Consider the following 19479-nt stretch of genomic DNA (forward strand, 5'->3'; position numbering starts at 1 on the left):
ACTCAGAGCCTGGAACATCCAGCCCCCCAAAGGAGCTGACTGGGCACCCTTCTCCCTCCTTCGCAGGAGGTACGCGGCCAGCCCCCCTTTCCTGCGAATGCTGCCCCTCATCCAGCTGGGTCTCTACCAAGTTAACCAGGTGTGGAGTCAGTCTGCTCAGTCTGTTCTTGACCCTGGGGCACTGGGACCGTATGTGGCCCCTCTGGCCACATTTATAGAAGCTCATGTCCCCTTGGTCTCCTCGAACCAGCCGGTTGTCCCTGACACTGAGTGTTCCCCTTGGGACGGGATTCTCCCTATTCCCCCTTTGGGAGGTCCCAGGATGACTCTCTCTCTGCATCGCAGCGAGCCTGTTCCTTTGGGACTCCTCCCTGCCACCTCCCGTCCAGCTCTTCACAAACTCATCAGCCAGCTGCCCTGCATGTCGCAGATTCTCTGGCTTTTGGTTCCTCAAGCACAGCCTCAGGTCGGATTGGCACTGCTCATACAGTTGCTCCAGTACCAGCAGTTTAACCAGGTCCCCCTTTGTCTGGGCCCCATCTGCCCACTTGCTGGCGTATCCCTCCATGCGGACGGCTACTTGCAGATATGAGACCTCAAGGGTTTTATACTGACTCTGGAACCTCACCTGGTACATCTCAGGAGTCAGCCCAAACTCGCGCAGCAGGGCCTGCTTGAATAGTTCGTAGTCACCTCTCTCCGCCCCTTCCAGTTGGCGGTACAATGCAACGGCCTTGGGGTCCAGTAAGGGAGTGAGAACTCTGAGCCTGTCCACAGGATCTACCAGGTGGAGCTCGCAGTCCATCTCAAAGGCATCCAGGAAGTCATCCATATCCTCTCCCTCCTTACGCTGGGCCAGGATGCACTTATCAAAGCTCCCTGCAGTCCTGGGCCCCGCCTCACTCCTTGCAGTTGGGGGCCCGCTGCCCCTCAGCCTTGCCAGTTCCAGCTCATGATTACGCTGTCTCTCTTTCTCCTCCAGTTCCCGCTGGCCTTGTCTCTCCTCATGTTCTCTATGTCTCTCAAGATCCTCCAGCTCTCTCAGTTTTAGCTCTCTCTCCCATTCCAGCCGCTTCTGCTCCATGGATGCCGAGCGTGGCCGGGACGATCCACTCCTGGAGGGTGAGCTTTGCCGGGAGGATCCCCTGCTGGCCGGGGGGGGGTCACGGTGCCCTCGGTATTCGCTGGGCTCCTCCCTGCCCTTCCCCTAGGCACGGGAAGGGGGGGTCTCGGGAAGCCCTCAGCCGCCGGCTGACTACTACTAGCAGAGACAGACATTGGTGCCTGCACTGCATCTGCCAGGCTGCTTCCCTCAGAGACAGGGATCAGTTCATTCAAGCCATCTCCCACCTCCAGCTGGGCAATCAGCTGGTTTTTGGTGAGGCTCCCACTGCGCAGCCCCCTCTGCTTGCACAGCTCCACCAGGTCGCATTTGCGCCACTTGGCATACATCTTCCTGCTGGCCACTCACAGGCCGGGGTGCTCGCTGCTCCCCACGATTTCCATGGAGACCCCTAGTGTGCCAGTCCTTCTTGAGGTCACCACCTCTCTGCCAGGGTCGAGCTGCAGACGCCTCTGCCCCTGGGAACACTCACTGCAATCCCCCGGGGGACCCTGCTACTGCAAAAGTCCTTCTCTCTGGTCACACACTCCCAGGAGTTAATCACCCCTAAAACTGTCCTTTAGTTTTACTGCTCCCCAGTCACTTACTGCAGGAAGTGCCGTCCACAGGGTGCAGTAGATCCCACCTCTGCCACCAGTTGTCACGGAGCATGGGGGAGTGCCGCCCTGGGACACCCCGGGACAGCAGCCTGGAGTCAAGGACAGTGTCCAGTGGGGGGTTCTCTTTTTCCTCTTTCTGGGGTGAGCAGGGACCTGGGGGTGTTTCTTGCAGGGCAGTTGGAACTGAATTGGGGTACAGGCTTTTAATAACAGGCAGCTCAAGCTCAGACTAATTTTGTTACAATTTTCTTTATAATGTAAAATAATTCAAAAGTAAATGGGCAGGAATGATTGGAACTCTTTTCTCCCTGTCATACAAAGAAATGGCTTTTTGGCTTTTCATGATACAGGAGTCAGGTTCGTTCACTGTGCAGAATCAATGTGCACAGAAGCCTGTTGTGTTTCATTTCTTAAGTTCTGCTGCCATCATGTGGCCATTTCCTTCCCCTCCTTTCTGTCCAAAGTGCAGAGCCCAGTTCCTCCAGGAAGAGAAGGATATCTTTCTTCTTTCCTTCCTCAAAAGCCCCCTTCCTTGGAAAGCCCTTTGCTGGGTCTGGGTGGGGAACAGCCATTCCTGAGGATTAATTTCACACCATATTTGAGGTTGATTTATAGATTTTACAGCCAGACTAGATCACTAGGTACCTCTGCTCTGACCTGATTCAGAACAGAGTCCAGAGAATTTTACCCAGTGACTCCTACACCCACCCCAAGATCTTCTGGCTGAGCGAGGAGGTTTCATTCAGAAAGTCATCATGTTTGGATGTAAAGGTGTGAAATGATGGGGAAATTGGTCCCTCTTTCAAGTTTCAATGTTGTAACTTCTACATCTAGACTGGGGTGGCCAACCTGAGCCTGAGAAGGAGCCAGAATTTCCCAATGTAACTGCCAAACATGCACCTTTGTATGCAACTACTGAGTCAATTGTGAAGCTTCCCATCATTATCATTATCCCTCTGAAATAATGATGTGATGGACACTTGGCTGTATATCCCAGTGTGCCCTGCACGTCTACAGGCTGCATTAGCCAATCCAACCATTCGGCACTTGCAGATGGGCACCTCTGTACTGTGCCTGAGTCTTGTACAGCTATGAAAGGCTGGTAGATGCCAATATTTCCCTGTCTTTTTAACCTGCACTAATACCAAGCCAGGCCAGGGCTGGGAAGAGAGACAGAGCAGCAGGTTTCCCATATTGTATCCATTTCCCTTTTTCTTGACTAGTTTCTCCTCTGCATAACTTGACCATCTTTTGTTGTGAGCCTGGCTAACTCAGCTGGTAAAGTGTCAGACTTTTAATCTGATGGTCCAGGGTTCAAGTCCCTGGTCAGGTAATAAACTACTCACTATATCTTTAAACTTTGTTCTTCTGATGTCCTCTTTGGTGTTACTTTTTCTCTTCAAGACTGTGCCTTTCCTAAGAAGGGCCTTTGTGTGTGTGTGGGTTTGAAGGGGCAACTTCCTGACATCCTCTCTGTGCTTGCAGCCTGGAGGAATAAAGGCCTCTGGGCACACAGCATCTTCCTCCCTTGCATGCACACACACACACAGAAAACAAAACAGAATATCTCTAAGGAATTACAATCACCTGCGGCCTTCCTCTATCCTGCTGGATACCCAAATGATGATGCTCTTCAGCCTAAACCCATGTCCCCTCTACTCCCAGTGACCCTCAGTCCCAATCCACTGCCCCTCCTATGCACACTGCTCCTCACTCCCATCCAGAGCCTACTCCTCTTCACCCTTCTCCTCTATCCCAACCCACAGCCCCCTCCTTTTTACACTGCTCATCAATCCCAACCCACAGGCCTCTCCTATTCCCAGTGCCCCTCAATCCCAAACCACGGCTCCCTCCTTCCCTCCAGCAGCAGGTGCTTCAGACTCCCTCAGGAAGATTTTCTTGCAAGGTTTCGTGTATGAGTCTGCATGTGGATTTTACAGTGCGTTGGAAATATGTTGCATTGCTTGCCAAAATGATCACTTTTGGCTCGTGTTGGATTCCCAGTCTCCTTGTTATTGGGACAGGAGAAAGAAAGAGTTGTTATCCTTGTTGTGTGAATCAAGGGCAGCACAACTGTGCTTGGCAGACCCTGATTGAAGGACTCACCCTCAATTCAATAGCACTTGGTAGGCGGGGGACAAGGGTTCCAGGACCAAGTGGGCTGGGGTCTGAATACTAAAATTTAGGTGTTAAATCAACTTTAGGACAGGGTAGCAGTGGAGGGATGAGTGAGTTCCTAGACAAGACAGTGATGTACAGTGCCTTCTTATTTTCCCTCTTTTCCACTCAGGATGGCAGGTGAACTCTACAGAGACACCTCTGGGCTTGCACTGACTAAGGACAACAGCTGTGAGTGGAGTGCTGGGGGGGCTCATGTTTAAGGACTTTTGGTTGCTGGACTTACAAACCGTAGGGAGAAGGACACTGCCCAGCTTATTTGGGGGTGGGTCTTTTCCTCGTGGTTTATGTTTATGTGTTGGGGCTGCTGACATGACTTCTGCTAACCCTGGGCTTACATTGTAATGTAGACATATCCTAAGAGGGCATCTATACTGTGATAAAATCCCACTGACCTGGATGATCTGATTTGGGCTCCTGGGGATCAGACTGGAGCCCAGGCTTGGAAACCCTCACCCCTCGTGGGGTCTCTGAGGCTGGGCTGAAGCTCAAGTGTCTACACTGTAATTTTATAACCCTGCAGCACAAGCCCCCAAGCCTGATTCAACTGACTCAGGGTTTGAGAATAGTGACTTGGGTGTGTTAATGGCAGTGTAGACATAATGCTCGGCTATGTCCACACTGCAATGAAACACCCAAGGCTGTCCTGTGCCAGCTCAGGCTCCTGAGGATTTTGGCCTTGGGGTGGTAAATTTGCACTGTAGACATCTCAGCTCAAGCTCAATATTGGGCTCTGGGAGCCCTCAAGGTTGGGAGGGAGTTTAGCAAGCAAAAAAGGTAAAATGGCAGTGGAGTATTACCCTGGACTCAATGGCATTTCTCCATTGGTCTGTCTGCTTTGGGGCAGGGATAATAACACGTCCTGCTGCATTTGTTATTTCAAAGGGGGGTTTAGTATTTTCATTCTCACACACGGTGCATGAAGCAGGGCTCAACCCATCTGTGAGAGGCTGGACCACTGACCTATCAGCTCTTAACTCCCAAACTTCCAGTAATTCTGTTATCAGTGCCTGTGAGTATAATTTAAAACTACCACACTGGGCTGGACCAAAGGCCCATCTAGCTCTGTGTTTTGTCCACTGACGGTAGCCAACACCAGGTGCCCCAAGAGTTAATCAACAAGGCATCACTGGGAGTTGAACCCAGGATCTCTTGTTTGTAGGACAGGGGCTTTAACCAGCTAAGCCATGATGCCCACCTGTGGCTTAAGCACAGTGTCTACGCACATCTGACTCCCTGCCATCCCCACTGGGGCCTGACAAGCTTTGCTTGTGTTTGGATTCTGCAAAGCAGAGGAGCAGGTGAGCTTTTCCTTGCAAGCTCTGTGTGTGTGTGTGTGTGAATCTTTGCCCAGGTCTGCACTACAGTTAGTTCAGCATCATTATATTGCTCAGGTGTGAGAAAAACACACAACGCTCCCTCGTTCAGCAGCTTTTGGCTGGTGCACACGCTGCAATACCACGTCTGGTGACAAAACTGCCCTGTTTTGGTGACAAAATAAAACCACCTCGACGAGAGGCCTAGAGCTTTGTGCAGCAAGCTTAAAGTGACAAATTGTCAGTGTAAATGCTGCTGGTCATTATAACACCATAACTGGCCTCCACCAGTATCCCATAATGCCCATCATGAACTCACCTGCCCTGCATTCCTGCTACAGAGGCTGGGCCCCTTCCCTTTCATAGTTCCAGAAAGTTCTGAGAGCTGAGCCGCTATCTGCATTGGGATTAGGTTGATATACTGCATTGCCAGCCTAAGTAACGTAATTACACCAACCTAATTTTGTAGTGTAGACTTGTCCAAAGAATCACACACACACCTAGGGAGCAAAACTTCACCTGCTCCTCTGCTTTACAGAAGCCAAACATGAGCAACTTTTGTCAGGGCCCAGTGGGTATTGGCAGACAGTCAGGTGTGGGCAGACACAATACTTTAAGTAACAGCAAGTACCATGGCTTAGGTGGTTAAAGCACCTGTTTTGTAAACAGGAGATCCTGGATTCAACTCCCAGTGGTGGCTTTTGGGGCACCTGGCATTGGCTACTGTCAAAAGACAAGATTCAGAACTAGATGGACCTATGGTTTAAATTACACTCACAGGCACTGATAATAGAGTTACTGAAAGTTTGGGTGTTAAGAGCTGATAGGTCAGTGATAAACTCCCCTCAATACAGTTTTACTATTTCCACTTTCTAAACTGCCTCCCAACCTCTATAAAATTACAGTGCAGACATATGGGCTTGAGCCCAACCTCTGAGGCTCCACGAGGGGTGAGGGTTTTTGAACCCAGTCTTCAGTGTGAACACAAATATCTGCACCACAGTTTTTAGCCCCTCAGATTTACGTCCATGAGCCCAAGTCAGATGACCCAGGCCAGCCCTGCTGCCATCTTTATCCCAGGAGAGATGGACTCTAAGGGTACGTCTCCATTGCAATGGAAGCCCAGGTGTGGCACACTGTGCTCAAAGCAGCACCCTGGAAGCCCCATATTCACCACTCTCATATAATGATCATATGGTTTGTACAAGTCTGCCTTGTGAGGATGGACACTGCTTGATTCACATCCTAGCAAAGGAGCTTCCTAACAAGCTGGAAGAAACGATGAAAGAAGGGTTGAGACACCATGACTTGGCCTCTCTCCCCCATAACTCAACAGCTGGAAACACACCTGGAGGACAAAGACTGAGCTGAACTGATTCAGAAATCAGAAGAGAATCCTAATAATATATTCAAACCAAATTCCCCAACCAGACTAGTATTGGTTTTTCAGCAGGATTCCTGGGCCCAGCCTTGTTGGGGTTACGAGGACTCTGCCACACATGAGAGTAGAAAGAGAGTCCTTGGGGTCAGGCAGGCCTCTGGTAACGGGGTGGGGACTCAGATCCTTTCTGTGGCCAATTGCACCAGGGTCATGTATAAACCATGGAAGTTCCCCACAATAGCCAGACCAGAACCCCCTGTACACTTGCCCTCTGTACTCATTGCTTCTCTGTCTCTCTTCCCCTCCTCTCCGTTGCTCTCCCTCTCAGCTTTCTCAGCACCTGGCCCCACAGTGCTTCCTGCCAGCAAGAGACTGCATGTTCTAGGCCTGTTCCTGTGGATGTGGCTTCTCTCCTGATTCCTAGGAATCAGCATGTGGCTGGTGGACAGCACCAGGAATCATTTGGTTCCTGACACACAAGGCAACTAAAAAGCTGAACACCCAGACAAGAACTTGAACCCTGGCCCTTCAGAGTAAAAGCCTGATGTTTTACCAACTGAGCTACATGGGCTTGTTGAGACTATCTTCACCATTCACCACAAGAGCAAGCAGGTAGGCAAAAGAGAGGCAAAAAAAGTCCCAGGAACCCTTCATGTGGCCTAATGAATAAGGTATCTGAGTGTGGATCAAAAAATTGAGGGTTTGAGTCCCTTGTGGTGGTTTTTCTGCAGTTTTACCTTTGTGCTGAAAGTCCTGCTCGCTTCAGGGTTGGAACCTCTTCTTGGCTGCTCAGGCTTCAGCTAGAGCCCCGGAAAGGAGTTGGGAGTTGGGTGTCACAAAGGCTGGGGCATGAGCCCCAAGTGCTTCCAGTCTAGCCTTTGCCATTCCTGGCTTGCCAAAGAAAGTGGGCGACTGCCCAGGCTAGCGTGTGCGCCTGTCCCTGTGCTGGAGGGTACTTGCTACATAGCATTTTCGGAGTCTGGGTGTTTCTCTGCTTCTCGCCAGCTCAGGAAAAGCCTCTTGGGATAAAATCTCCTGCCCCACTGCAAAAGTGAGCACCATGAGTGGGACCAGTCAGAGGCCCCAATATAGGGGCTGGCCCTGCTTTCCTACCATCTTGTGATGTTGGCCACAGAACATCAGCAGCTGCCCCACATGCTGGTGACCTTCAGTGGGTGTTTGGCATGGCAGGGAGCAGCCTGGCTGGGTGTTTTTGTGCCTGTCTGAAGGCCACACACATAGGCATGGTCCTGCCGTCCTCTAGCCCTGACCTCAGTTGCTCTGTGGCTTTTAAGACTTCCCTTGGAGCTGTCAGCACCAGCTGCCTCTGCTCTAGGTGCCCAGAGGAGGAGAGGTGTTGTTGGGTCACTTTTACAGATGCCCCTTCCCTGGTACTGCCCTTGCTCAGCTGCACAGAGGAGCTTCCATCCCCAATCCCTGCCTGTCACTGCCCAGCAGCCCTCTGGCACCATTCCTGAGGGCTGCCCTGCCTCACTTTCTTCCTACCATGTTGGGAAAGACAGTTCTCATTATTAAAGGGCAGGTGGGCCAACTAGGGGCAGAAGCCAATTCTGTGTTTTCCTACTGCAGAGCCCAAGCTCAGGAACTCATCTTGGGTGCAGACATTGCTGTGCTCCCAGAAAACAAGCCTTCCCTGCACACACAGGGCCTGTCAAAGCCTGGGAGTGAACCAAGGACCTTCAGATTTTCAGTCTAGTGCTTGCCCGACTGAGCTACTTTAACAGCTCCATGATAGCACTTTGGCCTGTTGCTTCTCTGTCTGGGATGTTTTTGTCAGCAGTTGCACACAGAAAGGACAGGAAAACAAACGGCTGCTTCATACTCCCACCGGAGGAACCCGGCACCCTTAGCTGTGGTGAATAAGAAGTGTCTGTTGGCTGACAGGGTCTGTCCCCCAGGAGCTGGAACAGCAGCTGCCGCCTCCCCCTGGGCTCCAGGCTGTGGGAAACGCTCATTGCCTGGCTGCATGGGCGGATGCTGCTCCGTGCTCTGGAGAGCATCTGTATTGCTCTGTCAACCCCCCATCTTCACTGAGCCAGTCTGGTAAGGTCCCAAGTGCCCCCTCCGGCCTGGCAGCTGAGAGTCTGTGCAGACATCAGCCCCCCTGCCAGCCCCACAGGCAGCAGCAGCGCCAGCTCCCCCAGCACCACAGGGGCACTCAATGAACTTCCTGTGGGGAAATGGCTCCTTGTTGTCCAGCTGCCAGAGTGAGAGCCAGGAGAGAGCAGTGTCTGGCTCACCTTGGGGGAGAGAAGAGACCTGATGAGTGTGGATCTCCCTCAGTCTCCCCTGGAATGCTGGTCAGTTTTATTGTCACTGTGATAGTCAGCGTTTCCCTTCAGGGCCGGCCCTAGAGGGGTCTGGGGTCCGGGACAAATCCCTCCTTTTGTCCCCAGGCCCTGCCCTACCCCCCCCACCCCTGTCCCATCTCTTCCCATCCTGCACCTTTCTGCCCCATTCCTCTCCCACCCCCACCTCTTCCCGTCCCTGCTCCTTCCCCTCCCCACCCAGCGGCTCCTGCACCCCACTGAACAGCTGATCACTGGCAAGTGGAAGGTGCTGAAGGGGAAGAGGAGGAGCTTGTCAGCAAGGCCTGTAGTGGGCGGGCGGGGAAGCTGGCTGCCAGTGGGCGCTGAGCACCTATTTTTTCTTTGTTGATTCTGCAGCCCCATAGCTCCCATGGAGTCGCTGACTTGGCTTCTTTTGCACTGTAGAGAGAGGAGCAGAACCAGGGCTATGGCTGATATATGGGGCACCAGGTGAGTGGCAGAGGCTTCAGGTGCTGAGAGTTTGCCTGACACCTCAGGGACACAGTGTGAGATGGTGTCCCAGGGATCTCTATGAAAGGAGCAGAACAGGATTTACTTGGGGTGGGGAGAGAACTGAGAGTGTCTGAGTGGCTAAAACACAGGCCTTGCTGTGAGCAAGATTGGAACCTGCACAGGGGAACCCTATTGGAGTTGGTGCTGGGAACTAGCCAACCAACCCCCCCGCATACGCACTAAGTTTTAGTAAAGGGCCAAGAGCCCCCTTACACAAGCAGCCCCATGAGGGTCACCGATGTGCAGAGAAGGCAGCCTAAGCTGGTCCCATGGTGTAATGGGCAGCACTCAGGACTCTGAATCCTGTAATCTGAGTTCAAATCTCAGTGAGACCTTATGGTAAATCCCCAGAGCTCAACTTCCCTGTTTCTAGATGTGCAAAAATGAATCTTTCCTCTCCTGTTGGGGTGACTCACACCTCCAAGAGCCACATCTTTGGCTAGGGTGTCCACAATGGATTAGGGCTCTAGAACTTGCTATGCTGATGGTCAGGGCCGGCTTTAGGAAGTGCAGGGCCCAATTCAAACACTTTCTGCAGGGCCCTGGCAGGGATAACTTAAAAAGAAAAAAGTGTAAAAAAAAAGCCTTCCATGTACTATTTACTTTCCATAACTATATAAATAATAAAATTGTTTATTATGTACATTGCATCATATATGCTGGTGATTGGTTATTAACGACTGCTGTTTCACATGTGTGGGTCCCCGCCACTCCCTGGGGGTGTGCACATGTGTGGGTCCCCGCTGCTTCCTGCCCCCCTCATTGAAGCAGGTGTGCAGGTTAATGGCCTGGGAATTGCAGAGTGGCAGTGGACATGGGGCTGGTTAAAAGCAGAGCAGGGGCTGACTGGAGGTAGGGTCTGGCTGCAGGCAGGGCAAGGGGTGCAGGGCTGGCTGGAGACAGGGGAGTGTGGGGCGGGCTGGCTTCGGGCAGGGCCGCAGGGTGGTGCAGCAGGGGTTGGCAGGGCTGGAGACAGGAGTATGGGACTGGCTGGCGTCAGGTAGGGGGGTGCAGCAGGGGTTGGCTGGAGACAGGGCAGGGCGGACAGTGCAGGGTTGGTGCGGGCAGGGGTGTGTGGCAAGGGTTGGCTGGAGAGAAGGCAGGGGGTTTGGTGGGGCTGGCTGTGGGCAGGGGGTGCAGAGCTGGCTGCAGGCAGCGGGGGGTGGGGCTGGTGCGGGCAGGGCAGGGGATGCAGCAGAGGCAGCAGGAGCCCTGGCCCTTTAAATAGCTGTCAAGCCCCCCACTATCCCAGGGCTCTGGGGGCTATTTAAAGGGCCTGGGGCTCTCCTGCTTCTACCCCGCCCCAGACCTTTTAAATAGCTGTGGGAGCCCTGGGGAATGCATGGGGGCGGCGGAGCTCCGGCAGCTATTTAAAGGATGGGGTGGCAGAGGCAGCTGGAGCCCTGGCCCTTTAAATAGCTCCCAGAGCCCCCTGCTACCCCAGGGCTCTGGGGGCTATTTAAAGGGCCCGGAGCTCCAACCGGGGGCACGGGACTTGTCGCGCTCTGGCCGGAGGTCCAGATGGGGCCACGGGGCTTGAGGTGCTCGGGCCAGAGCTCCAGCTGGGGCCGCGGAGCTTTCGGTGCTCCGGCCAGAGCTCCAGCTAAGAGAGCAGGGCTGTGGGGCAGCCACGCTCCCGCCGGCGCTTTGGTCAGGGGAACGGGGCCATGGAAACCCCAGAGCAGACTGCAGCCGGGGTAAGTAAAAAAAAATTTAAAAGGCGCCTAAAGCGTGGGGCCCTCTTAGGCGCGGGGCCCGATTCCCAGGAATCAGGCAAATCGGCCTAAAGCCGGCCCTGCTGATGGTTAGGATTCTTGCTCCTTCACCTGCTGTCCACAGGCTTGGCTCTTGTGCTTCCTACCATACGTTTCCTCTGGCCCACATGGCGCTTGAAGAAAGGAGTGCCAGGGCTGGGATTAATAGTCAGGGCTTGGCAGGAGGGAGGAAGAGTCCCAGGCTGGAGCCCCACACACCTTCCCTCCTCTGGGCACCTAGAGCAGAGGCAGCCCAGCTCTGTCCGCTGGATACCTCAGCAGAGTAGGTGAGTTCATGTAAATACAGTCTGGTCCCAAAGCCTCCTCCCAACCCTGGTCATCAGTAGCTGCCAGGGGAGAGCTCATTCACACCTCGCTTACAAATCATCATTTGAAATTCTAAGGTTGGCCAACACTGCCGAAACCAATACACCGACATTGTCAGCAAACACAACAGCTGGGTGAGGAAACCCGGCTTTGTCCAGACTTTCCAAACCTATTTTACTTTCTCAGGTACAAGTAGTTTTCATACGTTGTATCTGCTTTTAAAGTGTGTGTTAACATTTCAATTTCCATTCAAATTTGCAACCAATGACAACATTGGCAGCGCTGCATGTAACTAGCTGACCACTGAGGGAAGGGGTGTTGGGGAAATTCGGGGAAGGGGGTGCACAGCCCCCTGACTAGGGGGCGTATAGGGAATGCCCAGTTTCACTGAATTGAGTCTCCTACTGCAGCACCTCAGTAGGTTACATCAGAGAGGAGCTGCAGTGTCTAGGCAGTGGGATGCCTGTGCCTTTAAGAGTCCAGCCCTGGGAAGCCCATGCTGAGAGGTGCTGCCTGTGGGAGGGGAAATAAAAAAGCCCTCTGCTCCCCCCACCCATGTTTGCAAACACTGGAGTCTCAGCCCACCGGGATCACTGTTACCTCTCTGTCCCTGCCTGTGCCGGGGTTTAACCCTCTGGCAGCGCCTCCCTCTGGGGTTAACTCCGGCTCCTTCCCCGCTCCCTGACTTTGCCCTTCAGTCCCTCTCCTAACTCTGCCTCCAGCTGCTTGACCCCCCCGACCAGTCAATTTTCACCCCCTGCTCAGACCCTGGCCACTCCCTCCTCTGATTTGCCCCCCTTTGCCCCTTTTTAATCCCTGTAAAAAGTAGGGGGTGCTGAGTCCCATTCTCTGGAGGGAGGGCTGGGGGCCTGACCCCTGCCTGCCCAGTGCTCAATGTGCCGCATGATCTTGTGGATGTTTGCCGAGTGCTGCAGGGTCACCCGAAGGGGGAGAGAGACACAGTTAGGAGGTGATGCAGCCAAGGGTGCCTCACCCAACACTGAGATGCAGCCACCTCTGGGGTGAGTTACACAAGTCAGCAAATGAATTTGGAACAAGAAACACACTGAAAGGACCGAGGCAGCTGCAGGAGGTGGAGAAAACCAGAAAAAGCAGGAGCCCTGGATCCCAGCCCTGCCCCTCCCCTACTCTACCCCCTAATCTCCACTCCCCTCCCACATGTGAGGGGAGAACCCAGGAGTCCTGGTCCCCAGCCTTGCCCGCTCCCATATTTTGATATGGCTCCATCCAACAGCTGCCCCCACAATTGCAGAGCAGTGCCATGGGGCACACCGGGGCCTGCCTGTTTGCACAGGATGAGCAATACCAGTGCCTCAGGATGGGGAGAGACCATGCTAAGGAAGAAGCAGGTAGCAGACAGCCCCCATGACACAGAAGGAAATGCTAGGGGGTGCTGTGATGCAAGGAGTGAAGGGGGTTGGCAGGGAATGGGAGGATCTTCCCTCACACCAGGTGTGTCTGTCTCCCTCCCAATTCCTCCCCAGCCCTGCCTCAGCCCAGGCTAATCCCAGCCCAGCTATCAGGGTTAAATTTGGCCTGGATTCCCCAGCTGCTGGGGGTGGGGCATGGGGCTGGGAAGAATGAGCCTCTACTCCTCCTTCCCCAGACACAGTTGCATGGGCACAGACCAAAGGAGCCTGCAGCACTGCTGCCTAGAGGAAACTGAGGCACCAGCCACTGACAGACACATCATGGCTCTCCTCATCCTCATCCTCTTTTCCATATACAACCTGGCCAGGGGAGGGTGGGGGTAAACTCAGGGAAGTTGCATAGTTAACCTGTGGAACTCCTTGCAAGAGCATGTTGTGAAGGCCAAGACTATAACAGGGTTCAAAAAAGAACTAGATAAGTTTATGGTGGATAGATCCATCAAGGGCTATTAGCCAGGGTGGGCAGGGATGGTGCCTGTAGCCTCTGTTTGCCAGAAGCTGGGAATGGGCAACAGGGGATGGATCACTTGATGATTCCCTGCTCTGTTCATTCCCTCTGGGGCACCTGGCACTGGCCACTGTCAGAAGACAGGAGGATACTGGGCTAGATGGACTTTGCGTCTGAACTAATCTGGCCGCTCTTATGTCTCCCTTGGCGCAGCAGTGACACCCAGTGGGCAGTCAGAGTAATGCACAGAAGGTGTTTTGCTTGGCGCAGCAGTGACACCAAGTGGCCAATCAGGGTAACACACAGAGTATGTTTCCCTTGGAGCAGCAGTGACACCTCCTGGTCATTCAAGGTAATGCACAGAAGGTGTTTCCCTTGATACAGCAGTGACACCCACTGGTCAGGTGGTGTAATGCACAGCGTGTGTCTGCCCTCTACGAGCAGTGACACCCACGGACCAGTCACGATAAGGCACAGAGTGTGTTTCCCACCAATCTGGGTAAGGCACAGAGCATGTTTCCCATGGAGCAGCAGTGACACCCAGTGACCAGCAGGGGTGGCATCAGACTCTTCTCCTTTAGTGGGGGACTGAGATGGGCTAGACAAAGAAATTGGGGGGCTGTGCCTCCCATCACCTGGCCCCACCCTTCATGGAGGCCATGACTCTGCTCCTTCTCAGTTAAAGGCCAGGCTCATCTCCTCTCTCCCGGGCTAGGGTTTACAGCAATACAAACTTTATTAAAACAAAATAGTAAATAAGGTTTACTTTAAATATTCTAAATCTGTCCAAATTTTAGTACTGACTCCAAAGTTCTCTTAAAGATCCCATCAGTAACCAAAACCTAAATGGAAACCAAAAACAAGGCTTAATTTAAAACCCAAACATTAAGAAAAACTTTGTTTGTAAAAATAAAAACTGACAAATGCTGTAAATTAATAATTTCAACATTTTATCAAAAAAGTGTGCTGCAGCAGAATGATAAAATAACATCAAATAAATAAGCATGACCACTAAAACCTTCTCTAAAGGAATTGAATCCTTGAATACTGGTCAAATCTGTATAAAATATGCAGAACTATGTCAAAACTGGTGTTGCAGGATAGCCATTCGATCCAGAAAATGTTAATTAAAAGCTCCAGTCCAACTAAAAAAACCAAAACAACCCAATAAACCAAAATGGTCACAGCCTGAAACAAACCTACACAGAAGCAAAATTAAACCTGTACCAACACAGGAACAAACGATGTAAATTTCTAATTCTAACTTCTTGTTTCTCCCAGGAGGAAGGTGTTTTGCATCCCAGTAACCAGGCTGTCACTGCAGCTTTCCTTTCACTAAATAAGATTTTTACCAAATATAAATTGCCCTCCAATTTCTCTAAGAGAAATTGAAATTGTATCTTTGCACTAATAGCCCAAGTGTGCAAGTCCATCCCCTCAGAGTAGCCCCACACCCTGAGGCCATGGGAGAATCTGAACTGGTTTGTGCATTTGTAACCCTGGGGCCTGAAGCTGATGAGAGAAAGGGAAGTGAGCCATCTTGGAGTTTTCCGATATCACCTGCGGGGAGCACAGGGATTTGACTGAGTGACATCCTGGCTAATTTTCACCTTGTTCTCCACCAGCAGAATCCACTGGAGAGCTCGGGAGTGACTTGACCATAGCAGAACCCTATTTACATATTAAAAACTGGCATTTTGGAGGCAATGGGGTGAAATGTGAGTACTTTTGGGGTTGGGACCCACATGAGAAGGGATGTGTATAAACTGGAGAGAGTCCAGAAGAGGGCAATAAAAATGATTAGGGGACTGAGACACATGACTTACGAGAACCTACAGGCCATATCCTGTATGTTAAGCTAAGGCAAAGTTAGCATATCTGTATTGTGACCTTTTACTCAGAGAGGAAAATCGACCTTTATCATGTTACTTAAACAGATAAGTACCCATGCCTGTCCAAGACCTTTACCTAGACCAATCGACAATGGAGAATGGCATAGGGTTTTTTTCAGTGTTGTACCCACAGATTTAACAGGTATGCTACAAGGTAACTTATATGCATATGTACATGTCATCAACAAGCACAAACATACTAGCCTATGAAGTAAATGTACCCTAATGTTTTGTGGGTGAGAAATGAAATTTGGGCATAGGAGGAAGGATTTCCGGCCCTTGTGCCCTATAAAAGAGGTAACCCACCTTGCTAGAGCACTTTGCTCTATCATTCTGACTTACTTCCTCCACTCTCTCTCTATGTACTATCAGCAGGCTGTACTTGTTCTTAAACTTTAAGTTTCAAGGGAACTAGGCTAAGTTCGGTTTCCCTACGTTTTTAGTCTTTGTTTATTAGGTTTTGATTTTAAGTTTAACATATACAAGTAAACCCTAAGTAACACTAGCTTTTTCGAAGCACTTCACCTTTCACTTAAGAATTGAGAACCCTGAACTGCAAGGCTGGTCCTGTGTCTCTTACCACCAGGTTATCAAGGAAGGCTGTGAGTATATTAACCAAAACTTTGTTGCATATAATGCCATATGTATCTTCTGAATAGCAGTAATGCAACTGTAACTTTGTAACTCAATTAAATTAAATTAAATGTAAGCTAATCAACTAAATTTTCATCAAATTATCCAAATTAATATTATGAGTACACCCTATATCAGGGTACATGGGGCAGAAAATTGGAGTGCAGAGGGATGAAGGCACTGGCTCTGGGGGTCCAGACTCTGGGGTGGGGTTAGAATGAGACATTCAGGGTGCAGTAGAGGACTCAGAGTTAGGATAGAGAATTGGGCCATGAATGCTCAGGAATGAGGCCAGGAAACAGAAAATTGAGATGAAAGAAAGAAATCAAGCTAGAGCAAAAAGCAGAAAAGAAGTGTGTGATTTGAGCTGCAGAGGAAAGAAAAAACCTCTCCCTGTCCTCTCTCACCAAAGCATCTAAGAACCAGATGAGAAACATCTCTCACACACTGCAACAACAATTCAAGTTGACCTAGGCTGAGAAAGGAAATCTTCTCCTTTGCAACACTAGCAGACTGGACTGGACTGGACTGGACTGGACTGGACCTCACCTCACCTCACCTCACCTCACCTCACCTCACCTCACCTCATCCCCTGATCCCCTCCAATCTGGTGTTCCTGGCCTGGGACACGGGAGGGGCTCCTCTCTTCTCCATTTGGGACATGGCGGGATGAGAGAAGTAACAGGGCTTTATGGGAAATAATTATTTGCCTGATTCATGTGCAAGCCCTAGTCCTTGTTAACCCAAACAAACCGTTTATCCTGCATGCTGATGCCAGTTTGGAGAGTCTGGGAGCAGTCCAGTACCAGGAAGTGGAAGGAAATGTAAATCTGTAGGCTTTGCCAGCTGAGGACTGTCTGATAGCGAAACTCACTATCCCATCCACCAGCAGCAGTTCTTGGTCTTGAAATGGGCCATCATTGAGAAATTTCGAGACTACTTATGTGGTGCTCAGTTTCAGGTGTGGACAGAGAACAATCCACTGACTTATGTGTTAACAAGGGCTAAGCTGGATGCTACAAGGCAGAGGTGGGTGGCTACTTTTGCTAGCCATAACTTTGCATTCAATACCAATGAGTTGGTATAATAGGAAATGTGATTTATCAGGACCACCAATTCTTGGCTGGGGGAGAATGTAAGCAGGGTCGCTATGAACCCTACCCTGCCATCTGTTGGTGATCTGTTGTAAAGGCCTTTTGAGGCTGATGTTATTTGCATGGTTCCACCCACCCCAGATTGCATGATGGGGGTGCCTGTCCAAAGGGTCATTTTGGCTGCTGTGGGATACCCAGTCTCTTTCTTATTAGGGCAGGGGTAATAAAGTGCAGTTATTCCGGTGATATAAATCAAGGACAGTAGAACAGTACTTAGCAGTTCATGATTTCGGAACTCACCTGAACCTACATAAATCTCGTTAGGCAAGGGACATGGGTTCCAAAGCAGCGTGAAATAAAAGAGATTGAAAGAGGATGTTTGTATTTATTAGTACAGCTTTCTTGTGAAATCTCTAAATACAAGTTTTAGGTCTTATGTATCTCTTTAGTTTAAAAATAAAGCTTTTATAGTTCTAATACATATTTGCTATTATACCACAGATAAAAAGTTATTAATGACTAAGTGTCCTTTTTAGACATATATAAACTGCTGGACTGGCATCTTGTTTCCACACTAAAAGTTTTAAACAACTCCATAGATGGGTAAAATGCTCCTTACAGCTCAAACGGCAAGGAAATTTTGCAGATTGCCTCCTGAGAGATCAGCTGTGGGACACAACTTTTGTGACACACGAACTACCTCTGCAACGAAATTCTTAGTCACAGGTCAGCAGGAGGGTTTATGCAAATTCTGGACTCAGGGACCAGAGCTGGGGTTGGCACAGGGGGGGGAGGATTTTTGTGGCACATGCACCACCTCTGCAACACCAACCTTTGTTACCTCACTCCATAATACCACACACGCAGCAGACTTTTGCCTCTCAGGAACCAAAGCATACCCTGAAAGATTGAGTGACATAACATTAAGGCAAACAACTGCAGCACTAACAACAACTCAAAAAGATTCAAAAACACCTCTGTCTTTACACACCATGGACAACAAGAAAGAAACCTACAAGCACGGACCAGCAAGAACCGAACAAACATCCATACCCACCTTCCACAAGCTTTGGGTCTTTGGAACCCAGACCCCTTAATGGGTGAGTACTTTACAGGCGAGGGAGAAGCTCTCAGGCCTCAAATGCCAGGTACAGTTCCTCTCTCCTTGATTCAGAACGAACAGGAAAATACACTGCATTACTCCTGCCCCAATTACAAAGAGACTGGGGATCCCACAGTAGCTGAAATGACCGTTTGAACAAGCACTCCCATCATGCAATCCGGGGTGGGTGGAACCATGCAAATGACAGCAGCCTCAAAAGGCCTTTACAACAGATCACCAAAAGATGGCAGGCTAGAGTTCATAGCCACCCTGCTTAACCTACGGTGGGAAGGAGCAGAAAAGAGCATCGGGGCTGCAGAATAGTGCTTGCATAGGCTTTCTTTGCCATGGTTTGCTGTAAGAGTTAACAGTGATAGATTGGTAGTCACAGGTCAGCATAATCTCCCCAAATGGAAAGGCACTGTTCCTGGAGAAGGGTCCTGCAGAGGGTTTTCCTTGCTGGTGCAGGCCATCCACCTCCCCGAAAGGCGGGAGCTAGGTCGACGGAAAAATTCTTCCCACCAAGGCCTGGACTGACGTAGCCACGCCGATTTACGTTCCCCGTGCAGACCAGGCCCGAGGGTTGGAGCGTCCCGAAGAGTTAAGTCAAAACAGCTCCATCCGTCAGGGGTGCGCAAAAGGGAACCTCGCTCCTGGGCGACGCGGCCACGCCGCCCTAAGCCCCAGCGTAGCTAAGGGCATTCGGGGAGGCGGGGGGCCTAAAGCGATGGAAAGACCTCCTCCAGCACAGGATTGTGACAGTCTGGTCTCCGTAGCACAGACAGGGAGGCCACCAAGAGACAAGAACAGACAGCAAAAGCCAAAACGGCCCCAGGGCAGGGGGCGAGGCTGCCTGGTGGACGAGGGGACCTGGCAGGACAGGCCTTTTGGACAGGCCGTCCCCCTGTCAATGGAGCCCAAGAAGGAGAGCTGGGCAAGAAGCTACAAGCAGGGAAAGAAGCAGAGCAGGCGGGCAGGCAGCTCCCCTTAGAGCACAAGTAGGGATTGGTCCAAGCCCCGCCCCCGCAAAAGCAGACTAGAGAGCAGATCAGCTGCAAAAGACCAGGGAAGGTCAAGAAAGCACAGAGCCTTGGAAGCCACAAGTAAAGTTTCAGAAGTGAGCTTTGCTTTTTCTCTCTTGGCCCCATTCTCAGCAGCAATGACAAAGGTGCCAAAAGCTACAAGGCCTGAGAAAGAGAACAGTCACAAAGACAGGAGAACAAAACTGCTTTTGTCAAAACCAACCAAGCACACAGCTGCACAGTGGACCAAGCATCCCCAGCCCACTGAGCGGCACTCCCCAAGGCATCTCATTTTCCTGTCTTTTCAACCAATCAT

The 19479-nt window shown here is 51.0% G+C and overlaps 3 non-coding genes across 3 annotated transcripts; 2 read left to right on the forward strand and 1 right to left on the reverse strand.

The window, feature by feature from the left end:
- Window positions 1–2982: 2982 nt before the first annotated feature.
- Window positions 2983–3055, forward strand: TRNAK-UUU (transfer RNA lysine (anticodon UUU)). Its single transcript has one exon. It is a non-coding gene; the product is annotated as a tRNA-Lys (tRNA).
- Window positions 3056–5021: 1966 nt separating this feature from the next.
- TRNAV-UAC (transfer RNA valine (anticodon UAC)) lies at window positions 5022–5095 on the reverse strand. The gene has a single exon. It is a non-coding gene; the product is annotated as a tRNA-Val (tRNA).
- A 4608-nt stretch (window positions 5096–9703) lies between these two features.
- TRNAQ-CUG (transfer RNA glutamine (anticodon CUG)) lies at window positions 9704–9775 on the forward strand. The gene has a single exon. It is a non-coding gene; the product is annotated as a tRNA-Gln (tRNA).
- The last annotated feature ends 9704 nt before the right edge of the window (window positions 9776–19479 follow it).

Source organism: Gopherus flavomarginatus (assembly GCF_025201925.1).
Source record: "Gopherus flavomarginatus isolate rGopFla2 chromosome 13 unlocalized genomic scaffold, rGopFla2.mat.asm SUPER_13_unloc_1, whole genome shotgun sequence".
NCBI classification, from domain to species: domain Eukaryota; kingdom Metazoa; phylum Chordata; order Testudines; family Testudinidae; genus Gopherus; species Gopherus flavomarginatus.